We start from the raw sequence: 13587 nt of genomic DNA, 5'->3' as shown, positions 1-13587 counted from the left end.
TGTGTGTGTGTGTGTGTGTGTGTGTGTGTGTGTGTGTGTGTGTGTGTGTGTGTGTGTGTGTGTGTGTGTGTGTGTGTGTGTGTGTGTGTGTGTGTGTGTGTGTGTGTGTGTGTGTGTGTGTGTGTGTGTGTGTGTGTGTGTGTGTGTGTGTGTGTGTGTGTGTGTGTGTGTGTGTGTGTGTGTGTGTGTGTGTGTGTGTGTGTGTGTGTGTGTGTGTGTGTGTGTGTGTGTGTGTGTGTGTGTGTGTGTGTGTGTGTGTGTGTGTGTGTGTGTGTGTGTGTGTGTGTGTGTGTGTGTGTGTGTGTGTGTGTGTGTGTGTGTGTGTGTGTGTGTGTGTGTGTGTGTGTGTGTGTGTGTGTGTGTGTGTGTGTGTGTGTGTGTGTAAGTGCGTGCGTGAGTGCGTGTACTGAGCCATTCGTGAAAACTGGTTCTTGAGACTAGTGTATACGGTTACAACGGTTACAACAGCCTAGCAACCAAACTTTATGCTTCGCCACTGAAGAAGTCTGCTTGTGGCAAAAACGTCTTTACAGGAGAGGAATATCGAGAAAACTAGCCGGACTCGCGCCAATAGCCTAAAACTATGGCAGGTTTTTACTTCGCTGGGAACAGTAGTGATGCAGAAACACAATGTGGCGACATTTTTAGCGCCACTGTGCGCTGTCCCGTGAGATGCTATGTGTTGCACGGATATTGCGCGAAGTTGCGCTATTCTGGCTCGATCAGTTCGCCTAAAATTTTGAAACGTAATGCAGCGTGTCACAAACTAAACGCGACATTCAGGGTTGAATTCCCATGCGCTGCCCTATCAAAAAGCGGGCCATGTGCTTCTTTCATTTTAACGTGCAGTCTTTGTTACGAGAGGGTGATGAGAGCGGGAAGAGATTTTCTGCACACCGAACTTCCGTTTCAAAGTATTATTGCTCACCGGCACCTTGGTCTTAAAGTAGCAGCGACGACGCGGTGTCATGAAAGACATTAATATGCCCTGAATTATCTATAAGCCACGGGGTTTAGATTATCAACCGGCCTTATAGAGGCTGTGCTTGGTACTATGTTTTCTTTTTTGATGAATTCCAGCAATAGATCACGCACGCAAAAAATAGCTTAGCCGAATCCAGGGCGGCGCCAAACGCGAGGCAGCCTATATATTGCAGGGCAAAAGATAGGCATAAAAATCTACACGGCTGTAGACAGCAACCGCAATCGATGTTTAAATTTGTAACTATGCAGTTTTCCATGCTCACACGGGAGTCATTGGGCCCAGATATGTGATCATCTGCCCATATTCGTGTTTTCGCGCTCTGTACCCTATCGAAACAAACTCATGTTTACTAAGACACTATAACGGCGTATAAACCAGGCCGAAGTGGCTTTCTTCAGGGAAGCACCCGCACGCGGTCAGCTGAATGTTGTGTTCAGTGAAAATGATTAGGAAGACTCAGATGCCCTTATTACGATAGCTGAGTATACTCATGAGCAACATTTTCCATTGAAGCGTGAAAACTTTCCAATGTTCCTAAACACGGGATAATAGAGTAATAGATTGAAATAACAAATTGAAACTGAATATTTACTGCCGCTTCATCAAAATCGGTTTTCTGGATAACGTTGTGCGTCCCAATAAAGTGACGCCTTTCCTTCGCCAAGAAATATAAAAAAGTTTATACAGTAGTTATATAATCGAGCTTTAAATAAAAGGAGTGACCTTGTCTCCATAACAAAATGTTACATTTTAATGGAGGTTTAGATGCTTGCGGCATACGTGATATCTTTATTGACAAGAAACCATTCAGGGGCAGAACATTAGCAGCGGATTTAAATGATTACTTTGTCTTTCTGGTGGGTGGCAATCATGATTCTCGGAATGTTAAATGCAGAGATTTGCGGATTCCTTCCAATGTCTTCCTGATGCCAACAGATGCCAGTGAAATCAAACGTTTTCTCCGGGTTCTGGTGAATAGCAGATCACGGGACGAAGATGGTCGTTCCATTCTGTAAGTAAATTATGTAGTTGATTACAAATTATAAAACATAAGTATTACCCTTCGTTGGAATATATCTTTTATTGTTCACTCGAAAGCAAAGAATGTAGATTTTCGTGTTGAGCTAAAAATGATTTCTCAAATTGTCGCCCAATATGTTTTGTTTTGAAAAAAGTCGCATCGTGGCGATTCCCGTGTTTCTGCGGTAAATTTAAAAATGAAACATTTGGTTAACGAAGCTTTAGGAAGACCTTTTCTACAGAAACTACAATTGCCGCTTAAACAGAAATTACATTACATTTTTATGTGCAGATGCTTTTCACTCTCGGCATCTTCATTGACTTCTCAATAGCGTTCGATACCAACAGTCAGAAAACCACGTACGCAAAACTCGATAACCATAGCTTTCGTGAAAAATGTCTTCGAATGCTTTAAAAATAACTTAGGTCTCCAACCAAGATAGTAAGAATAAACAAAAAGTTATCAAACTAGAGAAACTTCCCATCTGGCGTTCCACAATCGGATGTTTTGAGACCATCGCTTTTTCTCCTTAATGACATCGCATGCCTGTATAAGATCCCAACATTTCTCATTTAGGCAGATAACACCACTCTGTTTGTCAGAACGGCACATGTGCGAGATCTCGAGCAACAAGCTGCACATTATTTCTACCTACTTCACGAATTGTCTGAATCTTGCTGACTGTAGCCAGAAGCACTTAAATAATTGAAGCGCTTCATTTTAGGCCCCGAAACCAGATGAGTTATGCGGCGAGTTGGGCATGTTGTTACATATTTTTCGGAAAATGCAGCGCAAAAAAGACTAGAACAATGACGAGAGGAGACGAGACGACAATCGCCCGGCCTTGTCGTCTTGTTTTTGTCCTCGTCTTTTTTGCGTGGCTGTTTCTGAAAAATGATTTATGCCCTACGACTTCCGCCAGGAGGGGTTTGTGAGTCATTCAAATAGTTCATATGGCCAAAATATAGGGGTGCCTTTTTATGAAAATTTACTATGCGATGAATACTTCGAAACAGTCGGGGATAAATCGTCGAAGCTTGTTGCTATCGTCTCCTGAAAGCGATTTTTTTTGTGTAGTGTTTTATAAAAATAGCTGCTTAAATTTGTGTTTGCATTGATCTTTTTAATGTGACGTCTTGTCGTGTACTTATTTCAAATAGATGGATCGAGTTCAGATGAGAATCTTACGAAATATTGTTAACGCACTGCAATCTCAACGTATCCAATTTTGGGGCCACTACACGTCACCTACTTTCGACATTTGAATAGAATTACGCTCTTTTGACGGTATAAAGCAGGCGTTGGACAAAATATTTCATCTATGACACGCCTCTTGGTTTAAAAACGTAAAGAACCTAAGTCCACCGACCGCAATGTCTTCTTACGGCTTCAGTCTAAGATTCAAACTTACTACAGGCGCCAAATGTACAGGCTCACAAACTCGTTAAATAATGTTCCCAATTTGATGTATGCCTACGCATCTCGAACAACATTATATTGTTGTGATGTACACTCGATTTTAACTTGTAGGTATCATGCGCAGTGTTGTTACCACATACGTGCTTCCCAGTGATGTTTTCAGGAATATATGGCATATACGGTATCTATAGCATATTCAGTCTCTGGGGGATCGATGAAACCATTATCAAGTAGCTGTGTGTTGGTTGACCTGTTTTGGGCCTAACTTGATACTGTTTTTTTTTCGCGCACCTACCATTTTCTTAGTGGTGACTACTAAAAAACAGCTGAAAAATGGTTCGTTTTCTGAGCTTGTTAGTTGTTCTTTACCTCGAAGTCAGCTGAAACAAAAGTGCAAATCGACGAGTATGACACGCAATGTCTGCTTTAGAAGAAGCTTCCCTTCCGCATATTCAGCCTTATGAACAATTATCGCCACAAGTGTACACAGAAACGAGTGATAGCTGTGATAAAAATAAATCAGAATAATTTCGCTTTCAGAAGACAGGAAAGTTTCAACGCTTTGGCATAAAAATAAAAGAAACGCATTAGGATGCAGTTCATTGGACTGAGACCTCTCTCTAATGTCGACTCAACTGCATCCATTGAACTCCACACCACTACAACGGCACTGCAACTTTCACTTCACCAAAGCTGCACTAGCTACCCGATCTAGTGATAGCGTGGTCATCGTTGCACATAGAGCGGATCCCGATGGCCATCGCTATGTGCACTGTGGCACTTGAATTGGTTTAATAGAAAAAAATCTTCCTCTGTCCCTCAGAAGGCATCAATAAGTATTTCCTAACGGGCGGCGAGGCAGTGTTAAAAGCACAAATGAAATGAATGAAGGAAATCATGGTGTCGGCGAGGAGATCATGGCTAGCAATTTCTTTCTTCGCTCCTTCAAATAAAACTTGTCTCTCTGCCGATTACCTAAACCGAATTTCATCGTCACCCTCTCATGCGCCTGCTATGACCCTGTCGCAACAATACCTTGATCTGATCGCTACCCCTGGTATAATACTTGTCGCCACCTTTACAGTCAATTAGCTATGGGTTTTCTCTTTATCTGTAAGACCCAAGCCCATTTGCCCCCTCCCCCCCCCCTTTTTTTTTTGTGTGTGTGACGCAGATGCCAGTAACTCCTGTTTGATACCTTATACGCGCAGCTCCCTTTCCCACATGACAAAATGTATGGCGTTTTCCACCTGACAAATCACTGTGCTCTCTTTTCGAACATTTCAGTTACTATCCACGCTCTGTTACCTAAAGCAACCAGTCGAAGTAGACCATCGATGTGATCTCGTTCTTTTTTCTAAAATTATATCAGGCTATGTGGAACACTCCTGCTCACGTGGATGCTTGTGACCTGATCTACGTGTTCTTATTTGCAATTGAGAACGCGAAAGAAGCAATAGGAAAATCGAAGTTAACTGTCACTAATGAATACCCGGTTCACGCTGAAGTGAGTGTACTACTATTAGGTGCTTTCAAAATACGACAGTGGATCCTTTGTCTCATTATGGTGAAACAAACGTGATGATGTTATGGTGCCTGCCGCACCTTTGAATTTACCCAGCAAAGAACACGCGAGGAATTCCGCGCTAACCCTGCAAAATGTCAAAATAGACGAAATTAAACTGTATTGATATCCATTTCTCATTGCGATTCAAGACCAGTGCTTTCCTAAAAAGGATAAGTTGCAACCTAATTCAAAGGACAGGGGCAGCAAGGAATCTGAAGGCATAAAACACACAGCGACACGAAAAACATCTTTACAGATACTGAACAGAATACATTTTTTTATAAAGATGCGTGCGGCAGAAAGAGCTAAAGTACAAGCGAAACTCGCTCAGCTTCTCTGCTGCGTACCACACGTAGCGTCGGGCTGTATAGGCTCCAACGGAGACGGTACCGCGTCTAAACGCTCAGCGTTCCCGCCAAAAATCTGCGTCGGCATCGTCCACAGTCATGAAGCAGGTCAGCGACAGAAGAGCGCGTATGTACCGCTGTCAAGGACTATGCAGCAGCGCACCACTCAATCGAAGATAGTCGAAGGCATCGAGCCAGAGCTCAATGTGAACAGTGATCGAGTGTTTGGGCTGAACTGAACACAGCCCTCAGGCTTCTGTTGTTGAGGTGCAATCTGAGGTAGGAACAGCAATTACACCGCGCTAGGTGTTGGGTGTGCCTCGCGGTTAGGTCGGGGGACAGGTTTCGTCCGCCAGGTGGTGGTCTCGACCTCATTCAGGAATGTGCCAAATAGCCTTACAAAGTCTGCCAAATGTGAAGAAAAATGTTACCACCTCACAAGTGGCGAGTTATTAATGAAGGAAGATATTAAACTTAAAGTTCAGAAAAGTTTCAGCCTGCCTCCTCCACGTACATATTGCTTCTTAATTGTAATCAATGAGGAGGCGAAGAATATTATTTCTAAGATCAAATGATTTATTGGAACGTGTTGTGGATAACGTGGTTGCCAAAATGATCAATAGACGTTGACGGACGTTCTCTAATGTGCTAGAATCCGACGACCACGGTAAACATTTCTGATCAAAATCAATTGCTGTGCAAAATAAAATAAAATGCGTCCCTTTTAAGCTACTTCATCAATATGCCACAATCGTGGTCAATGAAACGAGATCGAGCTATTTAGTTATTATTTCGCAGCATAGAGGCCTAATGGAGGATTCCTTTGACAGTTTCAGTGCGGAAGTATTGCTTCAATGGGTAAAGAAGAAGAAAAAAAAACGCGATGCATGCGTTAAAAATTGACCTTTAAAGGCGCCTCTGTCAGAATTTAGTTGGAAGGTGATGCGGCCGGGCGCTTATTTGTCTACGGTTTCTGTGACGTCACGAGGCAACATGTCATGACCGAACTGGAAGGCGCTGCCAACTCGGATATAGCTCCTTTGAGATGGGAGAAATTAAGCCTTACAGTCCAGTTGAACCTCGACTTAGACACACTAGGCCACAGCGCGGGCCCGTTCGTAAGACTTTGTTAACCGGTGCTATAGTTGGCAGTTGGCATGACCAGGCATTGACTGGATGGCGCTTTCATTGACGTCACTGTAGTGTTTGTACCTGTCTGTATCTCGATATAAGCACATGCGTGTTGGTTTGCATGGGGAGTCGTCGACCAGTGGGACGCGCGGTCTGACGGCCGGATGACAATAAACCCGAGTTCTTGTTGCACCTCGGCTACAGTGTCGTTTCCCCTCGCAAGACACGACAGTCACCTGCCCTAAACTTACTTGCCTTCGTGTTTGCTTACATTAAGCTTGTATAGGACGTGAGCTGTAACGTATGTATCATGTGGGTACACCGTGTAAGCTCGCGTTACGAACCGTGCGATTTCAATCCGCTTCAAATTGGATTGCGGGCCTGGTCATTCGCGGCAGTTTTCCCGAGGCTGACAACAGGACGAGAAGGCAGCGAGAGCATCAACTGAATATAACATTTTTCAAACGAAACGACGCTAATCTAATGCTTTCGATTGTGAGATTACCTTTATCCGCGTTAAACCCCAGCATTTGTTTTGCAATCTATTAACTAAATAAATGCTCTGATGTCGTATTTGCGCCTGACGCTAGTCGGTGTCTTCAAAAAGCGGACAATAACGTACAGATACCTGTTGTCGCATATCCAGGGAGGTGGGCTGTGATCCATTGGTATCAATGTCCCCTCGTTCAGAGAACGCGTCTTTTCGCCAGCTGGATTGCGCCAACGTCTCCATCCCTTTGGCGTTGGATTACGGGCGTCGGGCCTGGAGCAAGCAGCGCCTCATGTCAGCAGTCGGCAACAGCGGTGAGTTCCACAGGCCAACGTGGCAGGCTGGTGCGGATATAAAAAAGGCAAATCGGGGTTAATGTCGCTAATCAGTTACGCGGTCTCAGCATAATTTTGCAGGAGTTAAGAACAGGGGCATAAATTGGATATTAACGTAACGACATGCGCGTATACAACAATATTCTCATTATTATGCAAAATTATGAAGACTCAAGCTATATAAGTCTAGTTGAGGCCACAGGCATGTCCCTTGTTCGTATCAATACATGCGCAGTGGTTGAGGACTCCCAAAGCAGAACTCATAGTTACACGTTAGGTAGAAAGTATCCATAGTTTCCCCGCTGCCTTTGAGATGCGATCAAAAGCAAGGAACAAAGGCGTTTTCATGGAGATATTGCCGTTCACTCAATATACCACCCTACCGTGGTGCCTGAGTAATTAGGGTCCTCGATGACCAAGACTGGCAACTCGGGGTGCGATCATGGCCGGAGCAGCGGCGTATTGATAAGGCGAAACACAAGAGAAATTGTACTGAATGATGTCGCTGTATATTAAAGAACCTCAGGCGGTTGGAATTATCAGGACCACTTACTCAAGAGTCCTTCATAGGCAGAATCACTTTGGTATGCTAAGCCCCACAAATCAAAGCAACCCTACCCTATCACTACGTTATCGTCAAGACTATAGCTTCGCCGAGAAAAAAAAAAGGGGGGGGGGGGGGGCAGTCCATAGCCGCGATGCAAGAACACGACATTCACTTATCAGTTCCTGTTGCGCAGTTCACGTTTCATAAAACAATAAGCCATGTGATGTTGCTGCGTTCATGCACCACTTAAGTTTCAGCAGAGAGAAGGGAAACACAAGAAACGGTCACGTGATTCACAAAGGATGAAGAGTTAACATTTTTGCATGATGGCCATATGCAAGGGAAGCTCGGGAGTCTAAGACTGCACTTAAAAATATCTAAAAAATCTCTTTAAATAAAAAAAACAGAGGCCCAAATGGCCCTAGGAATCCGTTCAATGCGAGTCATCTCTATGTCTAGCTTGCACATAAATCCTACTGGCAATTATGCATCCACAAATACGTATACTGACACTGGATCAGACTCTGCCTTGTTGCGGGAGCCAGAGTTAATTTTACTGAGGTGTAATCATTAAGACCCCTGGCATATGAAAGCTTTAATGTATGGTCATAATCTGCAAATTAATTCCAAATAGTGTGGTCACGATAGTGAGAGACCAGAAAGCGTGGCGTGATATGGTCCATAGGGTCACGAAGAGTCGCACACGACTAAACGATTGAACTGAACTGAGTGTGGTCACGACTGGGATGAGCACGAACGCGCTCGTTAGCACTCCGCCGCTAAATAGAGCTCTGGTAGCTGAACGCACCGAAAGACCACGTGCTGCGTTCTGACTTCGCAACGGTCTTGCGAGGCCTTGATGCTTACAACGGGGTCACATCGGTGCACGCACTTTTTAGACGTCGCTTTGCGGCCATCTCGTGTAAAGTCACATGGCTCTTGATTATGTATGTATGTATGTATGTATGTATGTATGTATGTATGTATGTATGTATGTATGTATGTATGTATGTATGTATGTATGTATGTATGTATGTATGTATGTATGTATGTATGTATGTATGTATGTATGTATGTATGTATGTATGTATGTATGTATGTATGTATGTATGTATGTATGTATGTATGTATGTATGTATGTATGTATGTATGTATGTATGTATGTATGTATGTATGTATGTATGTATGTATGTATGTATGGTTTGTTGGTTGGTTTGTGGGGTTTAACGTCCCAAAGCGACTCAGGCTATGAGAGACGCCGTAGTGGAGGACTCCGGAAATTTCGACCACCTGGGGTTCTTTAACGTGCACTGACATCGCACAGCACACGGACGCCTTGCTTTTCGCCTCCATCGAAAAGCGGCCGCCGAGGCCGGGATTCGATCCCGCGTCCTTGGGAACAGTAGTCGAGCGCCGTAACCACAGCGCCACAGTATGTATGTATGTATGTATGTATGTATGTATGTATGTATGTATGTATGTATGTATGTATGTATGTATGTATGTATGTATGTATGTATGTATGTATGTATGTATGTATGTATGTATGTATGTATGTATGTATGTATGTATGTATGTATGTATGTATGTATGTATGTATGTATGTATGTATGTATTGCCTCAGGGTATGTGATGAAGGATGCAGGATGTTTCGAATTCTGTGAGCGGCGATCGCGGTAAGATGCGCTACAGTCAATAAAAAAATCTTCGATACTAAACTTAAAAGCTCATCTGGCTAAAAGCACTCGCAAGGATTGCCACTTCACAATGAGACAAATCTGAACTAAACCGCACAGAGAACCTTTTTCGTGAGCCCCTAATACCCTCTTTGCACGGCCGGCTTAACCACTGTTACGCTTAACCGAGGTTACCGAACTTAACCACGGTTAACCGCCAATCGCGGTTAGCTGTGCTTACACAGCTCGCCGCCGTTCTCGGTTACGGCCGCCATTGCCCATAAAGTACTACCGAAGCGACGCGGTGATCTGCGGAACGCAGCAGCATTTACAAATATCTTATTTATTATGTAGTTTCCGGAGTGCCGTCCGACAAGGCGTCAACAACGCGGTGAAGCCCCGCACGATGGCAGCACCTCATTGACCACCGTAAACACCGTCGCGTTGGCCCCTCCTCCCGCTTACCGTACGCGAACGACCACGACACGGCGGCTCGCTAGCGCCGACGTCAGAAACAAAGCGTGCTAAATTTATTGGCATCTTGAATACTGTTACGAATATCAGGACTGAATCACTCTTGAGGGTCACTGACCAGCGGCACATTGCTGGCAAGACCGATAACCGCGATACTATCAAGTTTCTGCTCAAGACAGCTGCCGCCGGTGCATTGCGGCTCACCGTTCTGCAGTGCTTATACTAGCTCTGCGATTAATGCATCGTCAAAGTTTATCATATCGTTATTTTACGGCGGCAGAATAGGATTCACAATAAGGAAGTTTTATGAGTACACCATTTCGACAGCGTTGATCAGTTCCAAAGCGCCGATCGGCGCGGCTTCGAAGAGAATTATAATTTAGGCCTATCGACGAAGGGGGTTACGCACCCCGCCTTAGTTCGCCGCGCTCGCTCGCTTCACCGCCGCAGTAAGTCTAACGTACCTCAGCCTGTTCGCAGCATCCCGCACTGCAAGCGTTGCGAACTTGTGCACTTTCATTAAAAGCTAAGACCGCGCATTTTTTGACGTTCCGCGCTCAGCACCAAGCCGCACAAACGATACTGCAGACACAGGACGGGGCTTCAGTACGCAGACGCTTGGCTGTAGGCCGTAACCGAAGACGCCGGGCGGAACAGTAGACACCGGCTATTCAGTACGGGCAAACGAGTACACTGCTGAAGCAGACACGCTCGTATGCTTCGCGCATTCGGGTGCCGACGAGCAGCCTCCGTCAACAGACGCCGCCATAACCTCGGTTAATGATGCAAAGCGATGTCGCCAAACTCGGTTTGCGATAACCACGGTTAGGGGTGTAACTGTGGTTTGGTCTGCCGTGTAAATGAGCTAACCACGGTTTCGCGTAACCGCAGTTACACTAACCGTGGTTAACTCTGCTCGTGTAAAGAGGATATAAGGATGTAGTCTGCAAAGAAAGACTCCCACGATAGTGGCTGACCCGACAGTCCATGTTTACCACAGCGTATGTGAGCTACGATGAGAAACGACCACGACGCTGTGAGGTGTGTTCATGATGCCTTTTAGAGCAGTTGCTCACGGTCCGTATAAACCACAACTGCGCTGCGTGTAAGAGTTTTCTCTGTAATGAGCTGGGCATTAGACAAGCAGGACACAAATAACGTTATGTAAGGGCTCGTGCAATCTCAGGCAACCCTACATCAATCGATCAGCGTAGACTTCGCAGAATAAATGCCAAAAATATCTGAGTTATTATGTACGTTTCCGACAATCTCGGCATTTTTCAACGCATATCCTAGGCAGCGCCTAGTCAAAGGTCTCACTCCAAATGAAATTAGTCATTCCTATCTTCCCAAACACAATTTGCGCGTATGGGTACGGTATTTCTAAGTAGTGGGTCGGAGTAGCAGTGGTACTTAAGTGCGATACCTCAAGTGTTTTGTTTCTAAATCTACGCTGACGACACAAACCGAAAACAGCTGTCTATTTACTATACAAGCTAAAGGAAATTTGAGTGCGCTAGCGCGTTTAGCATAAGTTTAGCTTCGTTTAAGTTGATTTAGTTCTGTTCGTGTTGATCTGGCTTTGTTTTGCACTTTGTGGCCAACTTACCTCCCATTGGCTGCAGATGGCGCGAAAGTCGTTCTCTCCATCCTCCTCACGAATTCCACCGCATCTGCCGCTCGAAGGCTTTACCCTGAAAAATCAGCTTTTCTCAAGAGACACTTTGTCGCTTTAACAAGCTCTAACTAGATTGCAGAAAAACGCCAAGAGCACACAGAAGCTACCGCTGAGGAACATGTGCTTCTTCAACACTGACAAGAGGTGGGGCTAGCCTTATGCCGAGCAAGATTCAACCTGAAATATTGGTTTTTCTTAAGCGACACACTTATTAGCGACCAAATATTTCACACTTCAGCGGTCACGCACCTCGTCATATATGAGCGGTGCTTCAGTGGGTATGTTGTGAAGGTGGAGCCCCGTCCTTCATCAAATATTCCGATGTCCATTGTCATGATTGTCCTATGAAAGAACCAGCGGAAACCACGGCAGATACCCGCCACAGTGAACTGTAATGCTCTCTACGCAATCCCCAGTGGCAGATTCTGGAAACCAAAGAGGACAAAGTACATGTTAATCCCCCGATGCTTCCTGAGTTGGATGCAGGAGCTAGTGGCAACCACTGATTTTAAAATGATCCTTTTGAAATTTTTAAACACATCAAGTTCTCTCGTAAGTACCAAATGCAGTACCGAATCGAGGAAGCAGTGATGATAGTTTCTACTAATTGCGTGTTATTATGACAAGATAGACAAAAAGTATCCAGAGACCTGGAAGCCACCCCGAATATGATGCAGCGGGTTTCCACAAGCAAGGGGCTATTCTGCACGCCTTTAATGCCCACTGGCACTTTCAAGAGGCTCGATAGCTATCCATCCCTAGTTAGCTATACAGAACGCTCCCCGGTACACCCATGTTCCAAGTGGTTTCCCTTAAACAGCCACTTACCATGGCAGGTCGTTAAAAAAAGAGAAGAAAACAAGCCCTAAGCTTCGATGAACTATCGGAGATAGTCTGCAAAATACTACAGCGTTGCGCGCGCCGGAAAACCGCAAACATACAAATCAAAGCTCTGTCATGCTCCCCTTCGAAAGTCTCTACTCCGGCCGCCGATCCTCGACGGGGACGTGAATAGTGAAGAGGACATCCACTGGTCCGTCTCGCTGACTGACGGGTGAACGGTGGGCGGAGACCACTAACTATGTGAGCCACTCGTTGCGCGCTTCTCTCTCGCCCGTTCGGCTGTCGCGCAAGTGGAGTCCCTGCTCCGAGACCGTTTTCTGTGCTGCGCCACTCCTGTATCCTCTTAGTGCATGCGGGTCCCATGGTGCCAATGCAGATAGTACAGGACCTCCGTCATTTCTGCGGCATTTGCGTAGTACGCTGAAAAGTGATCGTAAATATGACGAGATTCGTGTGTACCGAGTGCGCCGGGAATAAAACTTGCGTGTATTTCTGTGCATCTCAGCTCTCCGAAGCCACGAGAACTGGCAGTCACTCAAGTAATAGAGTCACAGAACTTGCCTTTCTTTCCAAGAAAGGCACTTGAACTCCAGGTGATATGCTGCATTGCCGGATGGAGTCCACGTGGACGGCGACGTCTCCCGAAAGGTGCGCTGCGTTGTTTTTGTTCTACGAGGTTGATGTCGATGCTGTTCATGTTGGCCTCTTGAAAAATGGCACGTGGTAACCTTGGGGGATTGGCCAAGCTGTGGTGTTGTACACAAACTCAGTTACAGGCACAAGCATGCTGCAAAGCGAGAATATTAAGAATTATAACAGTGCAGCTACACGAATTGTGGTTATGAACATGTAGCTTCGCTCTTCCTCTACATCGCCTAATTGATTGACCTGAAAAGCTATGACACATTCATGCAATGGGGGAGTGGCCAATGCACAGGCGGTCCACTGTAGCAGACATAAACTTCTAAAAAATAAATATATATGTGATATACAATTGTACTAATTTCTAGATTCGCTGATGGACTGGATAGCGTAACTATCGAGGACCTGCGAAGTGCCAGATCGAATACTGGG

The 13587-nt window shown here is 45.1% G+C and overlaps 1 long non-coding RNA gene across 1 annotated transcript; it reads right to left on the bottom strand.

Annotated features, from left to right (window-relative positions):
• Nucleotides 1-1757: 1757 nt before the first annotated feature.
• On the bottom strand, nucleotides 1758-11693 carry LOC146205474 (uncharacterized). The gene is made up of 3 exons (XR_014703196.1): nucleotides 11602-11693; nucleotides 7099-7301; nucleotides 1758-1995 (listed from the first exon to the last, which is right to left on the bottom strand). It is a non-coding gene; the product is annotated as an uncharacterized LOC146205474 (long non-coding RNA).
• Between the last annotated feature and the right edge of the window lie 1894 nt (nucleotides 11694-13587).

The sequence above is a fragment of the Amblyomma maculatum genome, chromosome 1 (genome assembly GCF_055883805.1).
Source record: "Amblyomma maculatum isolate TAMU_Amacu chromosome 1, ASM5588380v1, whole genome shotgun sequence".
Classification (NCBI taxonomy): Eukaryota; Metazoa; Arthropoda; class Arachnida; order Ixodida; family Ixodidae; genus Amblyomma; species Amblyomma maculatum.
The sequence above is the reverse complement of the archived record's forward strand: the minus strand, read 5'-3'. Positions and strand labels throughout refer to the sequence as shown.